The sequence below is a fragment of the Sus scrofa genome, chromosome 6, assembly GCF_000003025.6.
Source record: "Sus scrofa isolate TJ Tabasco breed Duroc chromosome 6, Sscrofa11.1, whole genome shotgun sequence".
Taxonomy (NCBI): domain Eukaryota; kingdom Metazoa; phylum Chordata; class Mammalia; order Artiodactyla; family Suidae; genus Sus; species Sus scrofa.
The window spans coordinates 163,169,797-163,188,297 of record NC_010448.4 but is presented as its reverse complement, the minus strand read 5'-3'; the positions used below and the strand labels follow the sequence as shown (position 1 = coordinate 163,188,297).

Genomic DNA, 18,501 nt, shown 5'->3' with positions numbered 1-18,501 from the left:
GGAAACAACCTAAATGTCCATGGACAGATGAATGGATTAAGAGGCAATACATATATACAATGGAGTACTATTCAGCCATAAAAAGGACAAAATGCCATTTGCAGCAACATAGATGAAACTAGAGCTTGTCATACTAAGTGAAATAAGTCAGAAGGAGAAGGACAAACACCATATGATATCACTTACCCATGGAGTCTAAAATATGGCCTAAATGATCTATCTACAAAACAGAAACAGATCATGGACATGGAGGGCAGGCTTGTGTTTGCCAGGGGACAAGGCAGGGCTGATGGGGAGTTTGGGGTTGGTTGATGCAGACTGTTACATTTAGAATGGATGGGTGATGGGGCCCTGCTGTACAGCAGAGGGAACTGTATCTAGTCTCTTGGGTAAGAAACTGAAGGAAAAAAAAAAAAGGGTGTATATTGTTGCCTGGGTAACTTTGTTGTACAGCGGAAGTTGAAGGAACATTGTAAGTCAACTATAATTTTTAAAAAAAGTGTTTTAAAGGTGAGAATTGTCTGGGACAACCCTCTCTTTCCAACCGTATTACGTACCCCCCACTCTGAGAGCCTCGCGCCAGGTTATTTACTGCTCTGGCCCCATTGCAGTCAAGAAATGGGACAGGGATGGGTGGAGGGGAGAGATTGATGGAACATTTTCAATTAAAACAAGCTGTCTTTGAACAAAGATTTAAGATCTAGGCAAGGAGAAAGCAATAACTCTCTTGGCTGGAACCCTTTCCAATACATTGCAGAGTTAAGAGAGGAAAAAATTGGGGTGAAAACTCCCAACTCTTTATTGCCAACAAAAACCCTGGAATAGCCTATAGGTTGAAAATGTCACCTCCCGTCAGATTTTTCTGTGGCTTCCTGTTGGGTTTCTCCCAAAGGGCAGGAACAGACAGATGGGGGGCGGGGGGTCAGGACTCTTGAATGAGAGAAGCAGGAGGCTTTGGCTGGGGTTGTCTGAAACTCAGGCTGACTCAGTGACTTCTGCCCAGAGCTGTTTTAGGTAAAGGGTGGGTGTCGGTAGATCTGGTATTTGGTGAAACCCTTCAACAGGTGTCGAGGGTTGGGCCATTTCATTCACTCATTCAGTTCATTCATTCTAACATTTTTTGGGCTCCTCCAATGTGGGTACCACTACGAAGAGGGGCAGAGATTGGGGTTAATAAAGAATCAGACAAATGCTGTTTACAACTAGAGGAGGAAATTAACGTGTCCCAACTAACTGCATTACCACGCAGGCTGTTTCACTGTCACCTTCACAGAAGCCACTACTATTCCCCCCCCCACCCCCCGACCCCTGCCCAGCACACCCTGTGCATCACACAGTGTAGTTATTTACTACGGACAATGCCCATCACAACCCTGCAAGGGCAAAGCACAATTCAACAGAGTTTCCAGGAACCTAACACAGGACAGTTTGCATAAATGACCCAGAGTCCCATGACTTGAACGTGATAGAGGTGGCACGTGAACTGAGTGTGTGAGGCGAACACGGTAACTACTACACTACAGAAACAGGGAATTTATTTATGTTTTGTTTGCTTGCTTGTTTTGGCTTCTCCCATGGCCTGTGGAAGTCCCCAGGCCAGGGACGGAACCTGCACCACAGTAGCAAGCTGAGCCCCTGCAGTGACAATGCCAGATCCTTAACATGCTGAGCCACAAGGGAACTCTGAACCTGAGTGTCTTAACACCATGCATGTGTTTTCTGCGAAGTGTGATCACAAATTCAAACACTAAATGCTGTGGACATGTGGGCGATTTAATTCCAAATGGAGGAGTTGTGAAAGGCTTTATGGAAGTGAAAGTATAGCAAAGATTGGAAAGACAAAGGTGGATCTGAAAGGAGGGGGGCAGAGAGAAATGAGCATCCGTAAAAGAGGGGAGTGTGGCCGGGCCCAGGACCCTGGGCCAGAAATAAGACAAGGGCCCGCAAGCCGAGGAAGCTAAAGTGTGGAGGGGAAGGCGGGTGGCAACGGTGGGCTGGCGGCAAATTAACGAAGGCTTTGGATGTCAAACGGAGGGATTTACACTCAACTCTGAGGGCAAGGAAAACCAGAGCGTATCTCTGGTTACATCTAGTATGTGCTCACTCAGTGAGCATTTATTGATCACCTACTGTGTCCACGTTCTCTGGAAGGCCCAGGATATACTGTGGTTAGAAAAAAAAAAATACAAGCAAACAAAAACCAACCAACCAAAAGGACAGTGTTTAAGTTCAGAAACAGGAAGAGTAAGAAAGTAATAACCTCACTAAATACACAGCTGTGATTTTAATAGCGCTAAGGAGAAAATGCAGAGTCTGTGAGGGTGACGGGGTGCTGCTTTAGATAGGGGAGTGGGCAGTGGCTGTGGGAGCCTCTCTGCAGGAGGAAGGGCATGTGGGAGGGGTCCTGGGGGGGGAGGGCCTGAAAGAGGGCTGGAGTAGAGAGAGAGCTAAGGGCTAGATCATGTGGTCACCTGAAGGAGTCTGGATTTTCTAAGTGAATAGGAAGTGTCTAAATGAATGAAGATTTTTTTGGGGGTAGGGGGCATGCCAGCAGCATGCAGAAGTTCCCCGGCCAGGAATCGAACCCGAGCCACAGCCGTAACAACACTGGATCCTTAACCCCCTGAGCCACCATGGAACCCCTGCATGCAAAATTTTAAGCAGGAAAAATGAGATGGTTTGATGTGTAATTTTTAAAGGTCCTTGCTTTGCTAAAAATAAGAAAACAAGAACAGAAGCAGGCAGATCAGTCAGGATACTGAAGCGATGGTTCAGGGGAGTGAGGGGGCCTGGACCAGGATGGGGACAGCAGAGATGGAAGATAAGTTTTAGCGGGAAGAAGTGGCAGGGCCTGCCGACAGGTTGGGCATGGGGCCTGAAAGAGAGGAGGGGGTGAAGGCTGACTCCCGCATCATAAGCCCTGGTAGCAGCGGGTGGCGGTGCTGTGATCTGAGCTGAGGAAGATCGACGGAGGGACAGGCTTGGGGAGAGGGTAGGAGTTCAGCTGGAGTTCAAGATGCCTATGAGACGTGGGCACTGACATCCTGAATCAGAAATAGGAAAAAATCAAAACAGGAAAGATTTCTGGACCCTCAACTCTTAAGGATCATTCATGCCACAAATTCCTGCCAAGTGCATGGTGTGTTCCCTACTGCTCAACTCCCTATCCTCTTGGCCCCGGCTCTCAGGCGGCACCCAAGGTCCCCAGGACAATGGCAGTGACTGCAGGAGCCTCTGTGCTCTGGTTGTGGGGCCTTGGATCTGGGGCATGGAAAGAGCCCAAAAATGGAAATCAAGAGACCAACGTGGTCTCAGTCAGTAACTTGTCACATGACCTTGTTGTTGTCTTTCTCTGGCCTTAACTTCTCGGTGGGTAAAATGGACAGTCTCTCAAGTTCTTCCTGGCGTTGCCACAGCACGTTCAAGCAAAGGCCTTAACACCATAAGCTTAGGAAAAACCCCATCCCATCTTCGTCCGGCAGATACCTATCGAGAACTTACCACGTGCCAAGTAACTTTAGGTGCTTGACTCAGTGCACAAAACTCCCTGTGTTCATGGAGCTGACTTTCGAGCTCCTGGAGACAAACTGCTAAGCTAGGACCTTTGTAAATTACCAGGAATGCCAGAAAGAGAGGAGAGCTGTGAAGGAAAGACGGGGAGCAGGGGGAGCCGGGTGCTGGGGTCAGGCTGCAGGGCGGCAGCGCATAGAGGGTTGGGGGCTCGGTGAGAAGGAGGGGCTTCAGTGGGCCTGGAGGAGGCCAAGGGGCTGGCAGGCACCGAGCAAGAGGGACCCTCCTCACCTGCCACAGGACCTCTGAGCGGTCACTGCATAACTGGGCTCCTGCTAAGTCCAGCCCGACCCACTGCTGGGGACAACGGCCAGCCTTGGGGGCAAGTTCTCTGTGGTTGGACTCAGGGACACCTCCTCTTGGCAGTTCCCCCACCTCTCAGAGCCGTGCCAGGGGGGGACTCATCTCAGACACCCACCTGCCTGGCCCGTGGCCTCCCTTCCCCCAGCTCTCCTCCCCTCTTAGGCTGGCTCCACACCTCTCACTCCATGCAGCTCCTCCAGAACAGCTTGTGAGCCCTCGGCTGCGCTGCCCTGCCCTGCCCTGCCCTGCCAGGAGTGGAGGTCAGCCCCACTCAACAGATACCACATTCCACTTCCTCTCTCCCCACAGCTGTGTGCCGCGCCAGGTCTGCCTGTGATTCTCCTTTTGTTGATGAGAAGTCAGCAGGACTTGTCCAAGGAAGCTCATCAAACATGGGCAGAAAGAGGACTGAAGCCCATTCATTCATTCATTCATTAAGTCCCTTCTATGGGTCAGATGCTATTCTAGGAGATATGACACAATGACAAGAAAAACAGACAACAGTCCCGATTCTCATGAAGGTCCCTCCTTGCCATCATCCTGCCTCCAAATATGAAGATTTAGCTCCCACCTGCTCCCTGCTGGGAAACCCCCACCTAGAAGTCTTTCTGCTGGCACGCCTACCCATGCCAGCAACACATGATCATCATTAAAGGGGATTGATGAGTTCTGCAGAGGAGGCGGCCAAGGAAAAGTGATTTCTCTTTGGTGAGGCTGACAACACCGCTGGCATGTTAAGAGGCACCTGTCTAGGAGCCTCTAGGTAAAGCCAGAAGAACACCCCGATGGCAGTGAAGGATCTTTTGTCTCTGCTTCCCTCACCCATCCTCCCACGGCGTCGGACAGGTGCATGACCAAACAGATGAATCCATCTCTCAAGTGCGTGCAGAGGCTGCAGATGTAATTGCAGAGGCCCCGCCAATCGCAGGCAGGTCCTGAGGCCCCCCCTGAGGTAAGGAGGCCCAGGAATGGGAGAGAAAGCGGGAGGGAGGCAGAGACCAAGCAAGAGAGTGATGCAAACAGACAGGAAGTACAAAGAGAAACCGGTCAGGATGGAAAAGACAGATAAGCAGACAAAGCTCATCAGAGGCGCCTAGAGAAACCGAACTTGAAAACTGGAGAGACGGAGGGAGGAGCAGAGAGGCAGAGACCTGGGGAGCCCACGACAAAGAGGGAATCTCACTGAGAGAGAGGTGCACAGCAGACAGCAGGGAGGGCGAGAGGGAGGGAAAGGGAGCAAGGCAGGGGATGAGACGAGAGACCAAAGAAGGAAAGGGAAGCAGGCGCAAGAGAGACTCCATGAGATGCAGCAAGACTGACAAACAGAGGCAGACACAGAGAGAGGCAGAGAAGGACCGAGAGAGACAGACTGACAGAGGGGAGGCCTCTTCTTGGATGTGTGACATGCACTGCTCACGGGTGGGAACCTCCTGAGAGGCTCCCATCAGAGAGGAGGCTGGAGGTGAGTGCACAGGCTTAAATGGCAGTGGTGGGGTGTCCAAACCACCAAAGAACCCTGAAAGTTGGGGATAACTCGAGGCCCTACGTTGGTGTCCTGTTGCCCCTGTAACAAAGCACCACACACTCGGCGGTTAAAACACCGAAATGTAGTCTCTTGCCCTTCTGGAGGCCTGAAGCCTGAGCACCAGGCTCCCTTCTGAGGCTCCTGGCCCCTTGGCTGCCGGCAGCCTTGGCTTGTGACCGCATCACTCCAGTCTCTGCCCCATAGTCACACCTCCCTCTGCCTGCCTCCCGCAGGACACATGCGCTCACATGGGGGCCACCCAGGTAATCCAGGACAATCTCCCACCTCGAGTTCTTTAGCAGTGACATCTGCAGAGACCTTGTTTCTACACAGGGGGACAGTTTTACCTCTAAGGTGTCCTCTAGAATCTGGACGTCTTTGGGGGTGACTGCATGCTCCCCGAGTTTATCTCCTTAGCTGGGGATGGGGACCCTGTGAGGGTCAGGAGAGGTGCTCTGGCTCTGTGCTGCGGCTTCAGCCACACCACCCCTGGCCTGTACATCTGTTAAAAATGTGGGATTTAGAATCTGAAAAGCATGGGGTTTAATCTTGGCTTCTACACATGTAGCTGTGTGACTTTGGGCAGGCTCCTTACCTTCTCTGAGCCTCAGTTTCCTTATCTCTGAAATAGGTAATACTACCTACCTCATAGGCCAATTGTGATGATTAGAAGTGACATATCCAAAGCACCCAGCCCAGTGCTACCATGTACTAGGTCTTAAGGTCGTAGCTATTACTTACGAACCTGTCATTGCCAATAAAGCATGAGCTCTTTAAGGACAGGGTGTGTTATGTTAAAATTTGTTTCTGGAGTCATTTAACCCATGTTATAGGCCTATTAATAGAGGCAGGGAGAAAAACACATCAGGGGAAAAAAAAAAGATGAGAAAATGAAGGAGAGACGGAAGGAGAGATGAAGTAATTATTTTTAAAATTCTGTTCCCTAGATGTCCAAGGATAAGAACAGGTCTTCCTATGCTGTGGGCCTCAGTTTCCTCTCCTATACACCTGGCTGGAGATGGACCTAAGGGACCTCCAGCCTGACGCCCACTCTCTCTGTTCTCCCCAGAGTAGCGCGGCCCTGGAGCTGGGGCTCTCCTTCTTGGCCACCTTACCAGGCCTGAGGATGGTGCCTAGCACTCTACTGGGGTATTTAGAAGAGGAATCCGGCTAGGGGCTGGACAGATGGTGCTCCGGCCTCAGGTACAGTGGGACTGAGTCTGGATGGGATGCCCCAGGGGCATTTTTGGACAATAGGCACCTCATGCTGCTCCTGTCCTCAGGTGAGAAAACTGAGGTTCAGAGATGTCACTTGTGTAACATCACTCAGCCAGCAATTGGAGGTTAGGACTTAAGCTCAGATCTGTCCAACTCTAAGGTCTGTGGCTTGTTTTTATGATGCCATAATTAAAAAAAAATTATTTTAACTTAAACTCATTCATGTATTCAATAGTTATCATATGCTATGTAGGCTCTGGGCCAGTGGCTGTGGATTAGGGGATAGGGAGTCAGCCCTGCCCTCGAGCAGCCCTTAGAGAAGTCACATAAATGCGAGCTGCCGCACAAGGCACTGGCTCCTGCAGCGGAGGCAAGGAGGGGAAATGGGGCACAGACGGAGGACCTAACATCAGAGGGACCCCGGAAGACTTCCTAGAGGAGGAGGCAACACCTGCGCTGAATTGGGAGGTTGTCTTTTTTTTTTTTTGAGCTGAGTCTTTGTTAAACAATGTAGTCAGTAAATCATTGAGAATCTACTATGTATCATGTACTTTTCCAGATGCCGAGATACAACTGTGCACAAAACAACAGGGTCTCTATTCTCACATCACAGTAGGGAAAATAGGCAATAAACAGGTGTAGAAGAAGGTTGAACCCTGGGGCACTTGAAGGAAAACAGGAGTTGGCCAGGTGACAAGGGGAGGTGGGGGGAAGGTACATCCCTGGTCAGCGGCAGAGGCATGATGTGTGAGCAGGCTGAGCCCTGCAAAGACTAAGACCTGTGGCTGGAATGTCTTCTATGAGATGAAGAAGGAAGCAAGAGAAACACGGAAAGATGGGTCACAGCTGCCTTGTGTGATGTAACAAGCATGAGCTTCAGGCTGCAGATAATGAAGAGCCACGGAGGGTCTTCAGGGAGGGAGAGAGGGTGTCAGATCTGGCTTCAGGACCACCACCCCAGAGCCCTGGGGGAGGGTGGTGTGGAAGGGACCAGGACGAGACACAGGGAGGACATTCTGGTCCAGGAAGGATGGCGAGGGCCTGGGATAGTGCCCAACTATGCAGTAAGGAGGGAGGGATACTTCTAGAAACATTTGTAACATAAAATTTGTGCGGCATGGGGGTTGGATGTAGGGGGCTCGCAGAGGTGGCTGGACCAGGAAAAGTATCCAGGTTGGCATGTCAGGTCCCGTCTTGAGGAACCAGGTGGAGGCGTCCCTGCTGCTCCTGGGCAGAGTCTGAGTGTGGCTCCTAGAAGCCAGGGCACTGTGTGCTCCCCAGAGTGGCTTCCTTGGCACCCTTCCTAGCAGTGGTGCCCCCTAATTTTGCTGCACAGTGGTGCCAAGCGATTCCTATGGCTCCTATGAGGCAACGCCATTGTAATGTCTAGCTTTTGTCGTTTCCTTGTATCCAGTGCCTCTGAGGGGGCATCTTGGTTTCGGGCCAGGCCGGGCTGAAGGGATCCCACCCACAGGATCAGTGACAAGCTTGCCCAAGTCTCCTGGGAAGTCCATGAGATCAACACACGTCTCCAGTCTTTAGGATGGGATGTATTTCTCTGGAGCTTTCCTGCTCTTTTCCATGCTCACCCTCCCACACCTCTGTTGGGCCAGCCGGCCTGTCTGTCCACCTGAAGGCCCCCCTCCCTCTGACAAACACAAATCAGGATCTGCTCAGCGCCGGGGTCTCAAACATGCCTGGTCCACGCACGCTCATTCTGCTCTATTTTAGTAGCAATACAACAGCCAATCACACCCCATCCCCTGCGCTCACTGACCCTCAGGCAACAGGATTTCTTCAACCCGTTGTGGGTCATGTGCCATCTCATGCTCCTTCTATGGCAGGGCCTCTGCCTAAAAGGCTGTCCCAGACCCCTGCCTCATCGCCTCCAGGTGACTCCTGCTAATTCCTCAGCCCTCAGCTCCACTGCCACCTCCTCGAGAAAGCCTCCCGACCACCTGGCAGTCAGGGCCACCATCACACACTGTCTGGCCTTCCTGGCACTTGCTCTTTCCTGGTCCTCTCACCCGGGGAACTTTACGTGTGTACATGTGGCTTTGGGTACATATCCGTCTCCTTGGCTAGACCGCCAAGTTCCAAGACTGCAAAACCTGTTTGATCTGTTGGCCACTTTCCCCTGTGCCCCGCAGAGCGCATGACACTTGAGGTGCTGCGACTGGCAGGGAACCGGAGGGGAGCCTGGCTCCTCCTTCCTCCTGAGCCAAGGCTGTCTCGGGACTTTGCTGGGAGGAGAAATGAAGGCCATTTCCCGGGACAGATGAAGAATGTGGTTGCGAGAAGAGAAATGCTGAGGCTGTGGTGCTGGTGAGAGGAAGGCTGAAAGCAAACAGCACAAACGCCAGAAGGTAAAGTGGCCTGGTCCCTCCTCTGTCACTCTAGGAAAGGAGACAAGTCCAGAACACCGATCCTGGAAGAGGAAGGTCTGGTGAGGAGAGGGAGGCCCTGGCTATCACTAACCGATAGCCCAGATGCCGAGAGGAAGGTTCTGTAAAGGAAACATGACCCTCTAGTCCCATGCAGGTGATCCTGGGCTAGAGGGGCCAGGTTCCTTGGACAACTAGTTAGTTAGAGCTGGAGGGTAATAACCAGCTTGAGCACTCCCGGCTTCCAGGGACACAAACTCCTCTTGAACCACAGATGATGGGAACGATGCCCCATTGAGGCACAGCAGGGACCTGTGGCTGGAGGGGACTAAAGGGACATGGCCTGGCACCCACCAGACCGAACCCGTCACACTCGTAATCTCCACTGCTCTTTGCCTCCCTCTTCCCCGTTAGACCGTGAGCTCCTGGAGGCCGGAGCCTCCATCCTCCCCATCCTTGTTCCCTACGGCCTAATACAACCCCACCCACGAAAGAATAAGCAGGTGAATAGATAAACTTAGACACGTGGTTCACCCCCACTCCTCTATTTCCGTATCTATAAAGTGGGACTGACAATAGCTGCCAAGTAGAGCCTTGTGAAGATCGAACAATGTCACAAACGTGAGAGCACCCCGTGTGGACCTTAGCATAAAGAAGATGCTCAAAAATACTTTCTTCTCTCTCTTGCTTTTAACCACACCTCAAGTCCTCCCTGGGCGCCACTGACCTTCATATTTTCTAGGCTGCCCTTGACAGTGCACTGGTGGTTAGGGAAGGAGGGGACCAATAGCAGACATCGGCCTTGGTTTGTTTCCTGCTCCTAATCCATTCCCTCTCCCAACATCCCATGTCCCCCGTGAAGCCCCAGGCTCAGTCTCCGTGGCTCAGGAGGAGCTGACCCCACCCGGACTCTCAGTGGGGACAGAGCCAGCACTTTCCTGGCAAGCAGGGCACTGGGTTCCTTTCGCCATGGCGATTGGTCAGCTGTGGCGTGTGCCCAGTGGGACTCAATTCTGGGACGTGTGGGAGGGAATCGCTCTCAAGGCTGAGAGGATGGGATAGTCACCCAGAGCTGCTGGCTGCTATTTCCTTCCAGGGCAGGAGAGAGCCTGCGGGAGAGGAGAGCCAACCCCAGGAAGCAACCCAGCACCAAGTCCTGATGATACGGTTGGAGTCTCTGGATCCAGGCGTGCCTAAAGCCAGTCTTCCTCTGGACTTTGAATTTTTCTGAGCTAATTAACACTCCCCCCTGCCACACTTTTTTTGGCAGTGCCCACAACATTCAGCCAGGGATCAAACTTGAGCCACAGCTATAACCAGAGCCATGGCAGTGACAATTCCAGATCCTTAACCTGCTGACCCACCAGGGAACTCATCCTTTTTACTTGTTAGTTTGAATTGGGTTTTCTGTCACCTGCAACCAAGGGAATTCTGACTAATAAAAGACCTTGGAGTCTACCTCATTGAACCTCCTAATCTTACAGATGAGGAAGAGGTTTGAAAAGTTACATTGATGGATTTTATATACAATCAACTATCCAAATAGAGGAGTTCCCTGGTGGCTTAGTGGTTAAGGATCTGGCACTGTCCCTGCTGTAGCTCAGGTTCGATCCCTGGCCCAGGAACTTCTGCGTGCTGTGGGCTGTGGCTCCCCCAAATTTCCAAATACATTGCCTCACTTGCTTTTTCCAGCTCACCAGAACATGGGCCTGTGGTCCTCCTGCCTGGATGGGGTCACAGAACACTGATCTTGGTCAAAGAATACCTAATCTTTCTTCCACAGAGAGAATTTCTTAATTCAAGTCCACAGGAACCAGTTTTCCTTCGCATTTACAATGTTTTCATCCTCCAAGCGGAACTGCTGATGACCGTCCTTTCTCTTCCACACAGTGCAATCAGCACAATTAATTCTCACCCCAAGGAGACAGAAAGAAGGAACAGAGCACTAATTGGACGGAAGTAATCAGAGTCTCCCTTAGTCCACGGTTGTGCCTGCATGCAGGCAAGTATGAGCAGGCACATGGAGGCATGCACGCACACACACACACACACACTTCTCCCAACGCCCAGTCAACCAAAGCACAAGGAGAGGGTACAGAGTGAGCATGCTGTCTGATCAGCATGGGGCTGTATAAAAAAAAGCAAGGACTTCTGAGCCACAAAGATGCCACTGCTATCCAGTCACTTAAACTTGGCCTCCTCATTTGTAAAAAGGGGCTACACAGACCTACTTCAAAGCGGTTTGGAAGATTAAATAAGAATACTGTACGCCAAGCCCTTTTCACTGGTGTGTAGCAGGAGCTCAGCATGGGCTCGTTTCCTTTCCTTTCACCTCAAACACCTTTTAGAGCCGGTGGAGAATAAAGGCCTAACGTGATCTGAAATTTTAGATGCTTGAATATTCTCAATCCAGCCAAACCTCCAGAATCTCCCCTTAATCCTATGCTACAGTTCTCCCCTAGTCTGCCCCCCAACACACGCACACACACACCCTCCTGGGTCTTTCCTCTTAGGGACTGTAAATTCTGGGATGGCAGCCTGGTCTCCCCGTGGCCTCTCCCAGTACCCGGCAGGTGCACAGGAGACACTGAGTGGACCCTTGTTAAATAACCATCGACAGAGCCTGTGCCTTTGCTCGCGCTTGTTCTCCGCCTTAGTCTCAGTCCTGGTCATCTTTCAGGGCCTCACCTAGACCCCACCATAGCCTTCATGAACCTTTTGAACCTCGTTCTTGGGAGCACTCTCTTCTCCGAATGCCATTCCTCTTTCATAATAACCTGCAGCTTTCCACCTGAGATAGGAGATACACATGGGTGACATAGGATATATAGGGCATAGGATATATAGGGCTGTCTTGTCTTCCCTGTCTCCTCAAGTTCCTTCCATCGATCATTCAGCCAATTCCTTGAGCAGGTGTGTGCTCAGCACCATGGATACAGGGGCTGTGTCTGTGTGCTGTGCCACCTGTGTCTGTGTCTTGAGATAATCCAGGTTCAGACTAGTCCTTGAGCTCAGCCACTGTGTTTGACTCATCTTCCGATATCCCAGGACTTGATCCTCAATATTTGATGATGGCAAAGGGTCACCCAGGAGAGTACATCTGGACTAGGACATCAGTAGGTCTTATGAGGGTACTCAAGACTAATGAGCTTCTTGAGGTTGGCCACAGATGTCCTTGGGCTTTCTGAGGGAAGGGATTTAGTATTACGGACAGAGGTCTGGGGGTCTCCCCCTAGATTATGTCACACAGGATGCCTTCAAATTCAAACACCCTGAATCAGCTGAGACTTGGTAGCCGGGCATCTGTGATTCATAATCTACCGGCAGAAGCTCTGGCCTGAGGTAAGGACCACTTTGCCACCAGGTTTCACAGTGATGTTGTACAAGCCATTTACCCATTCTGGATCCACCTCAATTTTACAGCACCAACCATTATGAGCCCCCACTATGTTCCTGGCATGACGCCTCGTCCTGGAGACACAGAGACAAGTCAGAGAGGAATCGCTCCCTTCAAGAGCTCATAGTCTGGTTGGCATTATGAAAAGGAACATCATAAAGAGAGGGTAGAACATCTCTCTAATATGTAGTTCTTTGTTTTTAAATCCTGAAGAGGGCTCCTCGCTGCCTTTAGGACAAATTTCCAATCTCTACCTGGAACAAAGACCTTTTATTATCCGACCCCTGCCTACCTGCCCAGCCTCTTCCCCACACACCCTGTGTCCTGTCCATACTCCAGTGCAAGTCCTTCCCAATGCTCCATCCATGTCTTTGCAAGTGGGATGCCCTTCAAAATTCTCTACCTGCTGAACTTCTGATGATCCTTCAACACGAAGTGAAAGTACCAAAATATAGAGGTATGTGCGGGAGCATCACCCTGGTAAAGTGAAAATAGTTCTAAGTAAGAAATGGTCTTAAGAAAGCCTCCCCCCTGCCTCTTTCTTCTTCTATTAAAAGGGCAGATTAGGTTGTATTAGCTCTACCAACACTTTTGAAACTAGGCAGGACCCCACGGGCCCTCCCAGGTACAAAAGCCCCTCCTTGTCCCCTGTTTCTCATTTGTGGAAAAAAAGCTTTAGTCTCCTAGACCTTCCCTGCGTTCCAAAGAGCAGACTCAAGGAGTTACTAATGAGGGAAGCGAGGAAATGCAGAAACAAAGGCAAAGCAGTCACGCAAGGAAAGCAATGAGGGCTTAAACAGCAGTTCGGTGATAAAACAGAGTCCAGCTCCTCCTGAAGGGAGCTGCAGAACACTTTGATGCCTATCTTTGAGTTCTTCTGCAGGAGCAAAACCCCAACAGGTGGACGATGGTGACTACATGCTGACCACAAGCATATAGGCTGGTTAGAACCAGAAGACTGATTAAAAGAAAAAAATGATTCCCAAACATCACCCTGTTACCTGACCACCAGCTACTCAGAAGAAAGGCCATGAGGTGCTCACGTACCTAAACCCTCATCCTAAATGTTGCCTTTAAAACCTTCCCTGAAAACCAGTAGGGGAGTTTGAGTCTTCTGCTGCCTGTTCTCCCTTGCCTGGTGAAGTGACTTTTGCTCAAATCATCAAGCTAGAAGGTGGTGGAACTGAGATTTGAACTGACTCCCAGATCATTATGCTAATGCCCATGTTGGTTATTCCCTCAATAATGCATGATTGATGCTAACCGTGTGCCAGGCACTGTGCTAGGCACTGGGGTGCAAAACTTGGAGCATGGTTGCTGTGGCTCAGGGCAGGTAATGGTAGAGCAGGGCCAAATCCCTTATGTTGGTCCCTGGTCTCCAAGATCTGAGGCTCTCCTGTCTCACTGCGTCACTTCATCACCAGGAAGCTCCATAGCCATCTTCCCAGCCTCTCCCTCTCCCCAGTGAATAGCAAAACGCTTCCTCAGAACAACCCCTTCCCCTGCCCTCAAATCTTTTGCTGTGCCCACCGTGGAAAGATAGCCAAGGCTGCTGCCAAGTTCATTAATAATTTTGGCTTTCTGGAGGAAGGAGTTGGATTGCTTTGCTCTTCAAATATCAAAACACCCAATTAACACAGCTAATTAGCATCACTAGCAGCAGTCAAAAGAATGGCAATTTAGATGCAGGATTTCAAAGGTTTCCTAGTTGTAGGCCAAGGCAACCCATCTCTTACTAATGACAAGAGTCCCTCGCTTAGGCAATTCTATAGCAGCCATCAATTAGCCTAGCCACCAGGCAGAGACGGGCTGCATCCCCGAGTCATTTGTCTAATCAGAACTGGGGATAGAGAGAAAGAGACAGAATAGGAGGAGGGAGGGATGGAGGGAGGATGGGGTGGGGGGAGGTAGAGGGTGATAGGGAGGGAAAGAGGGAGAGAGAAAGTTAGAGGGAGAGGGGGAGAGAGAGACAGAGAAAGGGAAATAAAGAGAGGGAGAGATACAGAGAAATAACACACAAAGACAGACAGTCTCAAGAGGCAAAAAAGACAGAAGTGGCGGAGAGAGTGAGAAAAAGGGAAACAAAGGGAGAGACACAAAGACACAGAGAGAGAACAAGAGAGACACGAAAGGTGGCTTACAGATAGATAAACAGCAATCATATAGGTACAGAGAAAAGGAGATACAATTCTTAAATGTAGAGAAGACAGGACAAAAGATGTCTGACCACCTGTAGCTTTGGAAAAGAAGCTGATCCCCGGGAAGCCTAGGGTTCTGATCTGCAAAATCAGGCTTAGCTCTAAGTGTTCAACTTAAAACTTGGCAAAGTTTGGCAACACCCAAGAGAGGAGAGATGAGGAGACCCAAACCAGAGGTCCTTCTCGTCCCTTCTCAATAATACACGACGGTATCATTACCTTCCAGGAGCCTTGATGATGAGGTCACCAGTCCTTCCTCTGTGCACTTTCTCTCGTAAACCCAATGGGCCCAGCAGCCAGGCCTCAATCAGCCGGGACTGTCGTCTGCCTCAGGGAAGGGAAGCAGTGGATCTCCGGAGGCCACCGCAGAAAGGGCGTCCGTGTCTTCCTCCACTTCACCACACGGCCTTAGCCCGGGTTCAGGCCTCAGGGTTGCATCTCTCGATTACTGCAACAGCCTCTGGTCCCTCCTTGCTGCTGTCCAATCCCGTCTTATTGCCAGAGAGCCATTTGTAAGATGTAGATACAGCCATGTCTGTCTCTGATTTAAACCCCTTTTTAATGAGTTCCGTACTTTCTCTAGATCAAGATCAAGTCCAAGCCCATTAAACCCAGGATTCAAGACCTCCCTCTGGGCTCTGGTTCCTGAAGTCTTCCCTAACCTTCCCTTGACCCATTTCTCCCCACCCTGTACTCACCCTCCAAGCACACTAGATGACATGGGGCCCCTGCATGACTCACACATCTTGACCGCTGGACACGTCCTCATGCAGACCGGCCCCACGATACCTAATTGATCCCAGCTCCTTCTGTGTGGATTTCTGTGTCTGTGCTTTTGTTTAGACATGTCCCCTGCCCCTTGTTCTTTTTACAGCCCCATCTGTTACCATATGGTACACAAGGGTCACAAGCTCAGATGTCTTCAGAGGATGGGCTTATAGTATAAATATGTGCAATGACAGGTGTGAAACAATAGGAGGCACAGCCAAAAACTGGACGGTGAATGCCAAACTTTAAGATCCTCAAACTCAACATTAACCCAACCACCAACCAACTCCCTGCCAGCAAACATTCTGGGCAGATCGACCATCTGCAGGAAGGCATCAGCCATGGGCTGCCAGTTGGTGATACTCCATCTGTAACTTAGAGCTTAGCTTGGCCCAGAAGGTCCTCCATGCTCAGACTCTGTTTCCATCTCTTGCATCTGGTTCCCCTGTGCAGGGGCATTTTCATAGCCTCCACTGTCTCCTCCCCTCTGGCCCCTGCAGGGGTGTTAACTGTGTGTAAACAGCTGCAAAGAACACTAACGTTTACCGCGACTAAGCCAATCCCATCGTAAGCCTGGCCCAGGCAAGATGTTATTAATCAGCATTTTAATGAAGCCTAATTACAGCAGATGATGCCTCCTACCAGGTAAGACAATGGTTGCAGATGGGCGCAAACCAGGATATTGCTGCCCTCTCCTGGAACTTGCTCCCTGCAAGTGCCAGAGGGTAAACTCTAGAAGGACTGGCTGTACTGAGCAGAGTCTAGCAGAGGGCCCTCTCCTAGTAGGCAAGGACCCCTCCCCAGGGCCTACAGAGAGTCTGGCTCACCATCCCTCCTGAGGTCCCCCCCCCGCCACGCCCTATCCTTCCAGGTATGACTGGCTCTCGATTTCCAGCACCCACTCCTGAGTCAGGACGTGGTTAGGGGTTAGAGTCTTCGTAGGTTGTCTCGGTTTCCTCAACTCTCTGTTAGCTCTTTCGTCCTATCTACTCCTTTTCTCTTTAAAAGTCTCCAGCACCAGGGACCCTCCCAGCCCCATCCCCTAGGGCTGCTTAATGGTTGCGAGCGCAGGCTATGGAATCAGAGGATGCCAATCCGACTCTGACACCCACCCCTACCAGCTGTGACCTTGGGAGAGCTACTTCTCTCTCTGACTTTCCAGGTCCTCATCAGTCACAGGAGAACAATAATCTCTGTCCTGTCTTCTTCACAGGGTTGTCTGGAGATTCTGGAAAATTCCTAGGGCAGTGCCTGCCGCTTAGCCCAGTCCCTTCTCTCATTCTGAGACGTCGCTGTGAAGTCAGTTGCTGGCTGAAATTCTTGGCCCTTGCTGGTTGTTTCTTTCTTGATTGGAGGATGAAGTACGGATTTCACGATGCTCCCAAAATCATACCAGGAGGGAGGGCTCACTGGTCCGGGGGGGTAAACTGACCTGACTCCCCTTCTGTCTCTCCTCCTAGACACACTACCTGCTTAATTAATACAGTAATTTCCTCGTGCTACTCTCTTGCTCAAGAACCTTCTCTGGCTCCTTGTTGCCTATCAGTTAAAACCTCAGATTAAGACGATGGCATTCAAGGCTTTCTGTGACCTGGTCCCAAAGGACTTCTCCAGCTTTAGCTCCTGAGTCTCCCTTGCCTGAACTCACAGGTCAAGACAGGCCAATTTTTTAACACGCTCAGCTCCACCACTCAGCCTGTATTCAGGATGGTCTACCCTCCAGAATGCCTGCCCTGCTTCGCTACTAAACTGTAAGCTCCTTCATCAGACTGTGAGGGTGGAGGCTATTTTGTTTTGCTTTCAGTTCAGTATCAATAGAGCTGGACACAGTGAAGTCCCTCAATAAATATTTGTGAACGTGAACTAAGTGCGACTCTTTCAGAGTCTTCTTTAAAGTCCACGTTGGGTGCGCTGATGTGGTCGGGCTCAGGATCCGAAGCTCAGGATCTGAAGCCGACAGACCTGGGGGCAGACTCACGCTCTACCACTGGGATGGCTAATTTTATTTAGCAACTCGTCTAGGACACAATGCCCAGCTAAGGGTTCAAATATTATTCTAGATGTTTCTGTGAGGACTTTAAGAGTGTAGCACTTAAATTGGTGACCTTTAAATAAAACAGATGACCCTCCATCACATTGGTGGGCCTCATCCCATCAGTTGAAGGACTGAATGAAATAAAAGATTGACTTCCCCTGAGCAAGAAGGAATTTCTGCAGCCTTTGTACTTGAATGAGAGCATAGGCTGTTGCCCAGGTCTCCAGCCTGCTGGCCCACCCTGCAGATTCGGGACTTGCCAGCCTCCATAACCCCAAGAGTCAATTCCTTACAATAAATTCCTTTTTCTACAGACACACATCCTATTAGTTCTGTTTCTCTGGAGAACCCGACTTACACGATCACACAGCAGCAGTGCATTTCTGTCACGTTATTTTACCTGGCTCAGGCTTTGCTGTCTAAGCCGGAAAATGAGAGGAATTGTTCCTCCTTCACAGGGTTGTTGCGGTGATTTATTGAGACCCTGGCTGTGTATGTGAGAGCCTTGTAGACTGCGAGCTCCTGTACCTTATGGCTAAGTCTCGTTATCAAGCCCCATCACCTCCAGGACGGTGTCCCCACCTGCCCCAGCCCTATTCATTCACAGACATTCCTGACCTCCAGGAGCAGTCTGGACCCACCCCCCATGGTCTCTGTCCTTTCTTTTGGCATCTAAGCTCTGGTGACACTGAGCACTGGGTGGGAGACAGAGCGGGTGGGGACAGGGGGCCCAGTAAAGACACCCACCCGGTAGAGACCAGCCTGGGGCAGCTTGCCAAGCTAGAGCAGAGGCTGCTGTGAAGGATTCATATGCGGTGCTGCAGTCAGTTGGGTCCTGAATTTAAATGCAGCCCATTGCTCTTTGTCTCGACAGGGTAATAAAAAACCCTCAGACAAGATCTTATGGATGCAGAGGTACAGCACTGGCTCGCCGCTCTCTGCCCACCATCTGAGAGCACAGAGGCATGTCTGGGGCCTGAAGGAGCCAGACCCTGTCCGGGAAACAGGTCAGGTGACACGTCTTTAGCAGGGTGGGGAGGGCCTGGGCCCTTCACACTAAGCCAGCGCTTCCCAATCTTTCATGCCGTGACTCAGAGGAGATG

The 18,501-nt window shown here is 50.8% G+C and overlaps 2 protein-coding genes across 3 annotated transcripts in view; one reads left to right on the top strand and one right to left on the bottom strand.

Annotated features, from left to right (window-relative positions):
* AGBL4 (ATP/GTP binding protein like 4) overlaps positions 1–18,501 on the bottom strand; it is a 1,262,788-nt gene that overhangs the window by 27,985 nt on the left and 1,216,302 nt on the right. The window lies entirely within an intron of this gene.
* LOC102157940 overlaps positions 1–18,501 on the top strand; it is a 59,272-nt gene that overhangs the window by 38,657 nt on the left and 2,114 nt on the right. Inside the window, exons 2-4 of the transcript XR_297449.2 lie at positions 4,183–4,825; positions 8,767–8,982; positions 10,097–18,405. The gene's annotated coding sequence lies outside the window, so the exon portion shown is untranslated. The remainder of the gene's footprint in view (positions 1–4,182; positions 4,826–8,766; positions 8,983–10,096; positions 18,406–18,501) is intronic.